The sequence below is a fragment of the Ochotona princeps genome, chromosome 3 (genome assembly GCF_030435755.1).
Source record: "Ochotona princeps isolate mOchPri1 chromosome 3, mOchPri1.hap1, whole genome shotgun sequence".
NCBI lineage: Eukaryota > Metazoa > Chordata > Mammalia > Lagomorpha > Ochotonidae > Ochotona > Ochotona princeps.
The window spans coordinates 49,269,626-49,270,540 of record NC_080834.1 but is presented as its reverse complement, the minus strand read 5'-3'; the positions used below and the strand labels follow the sequence as shown (position 1 = coordinate 49,270,540).

Sequence of the window (915 nt, the reverse complement as noted above, 5' to 3'; positions counted from 1 at the left end):
CCAACTGCAGAGTACTAGTGGATCGATAGATGTGAAGAAATCCAGAGGGAATACTATCATAACAATTTTTATAAATATATAAAAGAGTATAAGAAATGCTATATTTCATGAAAAGGGCTAACATACATTTAATTGGAGTATCAAAAGAGAAGAGGATAAAGAAAGAACTAATACTTGAAGAAGGACTAAGTATGACTCTTTCAAAGCTAATAAGAGATCAAGGGACAGATCTGAAAGGCATGACCAAATGTCAGTATGATATACATAAAGTCACCTCTAGGTGCAGCTGAGACTGCAGAGAACAACAGAGAGGACAGAGCCTTAAAAGTTACCAGAGCATAAAGTCTCTTTGAAGAGGAAAATAAGACCTAAAACTCAGTTTTTAGGATAAATCATTGACGGCAGAATAGTATGTTCAGATAGGTTAAAAGAACTAGAGTGGCTGTGTTAACATCAAAATTAAAGCGTGTGTTAGAATGCTGATGCAAGAGCTGGGAACTGGAATATGACCTAAGAATAATAATAAAGAAAAACTAGAAAATTGTAATTTGATGCAGTGGAATTAAGGCCACTTTTAGACAAGAGTGAAGATTTCTGAAAATTGATGATTGGTTCCCTCAAAAAATATTGAAAACACCAAGAAAAGAGTTAAAATGAGTCTTTGCAGAACCCTAGAAACCAAGAAAGTCACTGTGTAATATGAGAATTTATTCAAGAAAATAAATCAATTTCAGTGACAAGAGTAAGCTTTGTGTGATTTTTAACTTCCCTATTTATAATTCTGTCTTCCAATTCTCTGGCAGCTTAGAAAATCAGCAATATACCAATCACTGGAGGAGGCAGAATGAGTTTGATGCTCCCCTAAAAGCTCCACTTGACTGCCTGGTAGTCCCCAGTGAATTCTTATTTGAACTG

At 34.9% G+C, this 915-nt stretch overlaps 1 non-coding gene across 1 annotated transcript; it reads left to right on the top strand.

Annotated features, from left to right (window-relative positions):
- The first annotated feature begins 441 nt into the window (after positions 1 to 441).
- LOC118758983 (small nucleolar RNA SNORD104) lies at positions 442 to 511 on the top strand. The gene has a single exon (XR_004995912.2). It is a non-coding gene; the product is annotated as a small nucleolar RNA SNORD104 (small nucleolar RNA).
- The last annotated feature ends 404 nt before the right edge of the window (positions 512 to 915 follow it).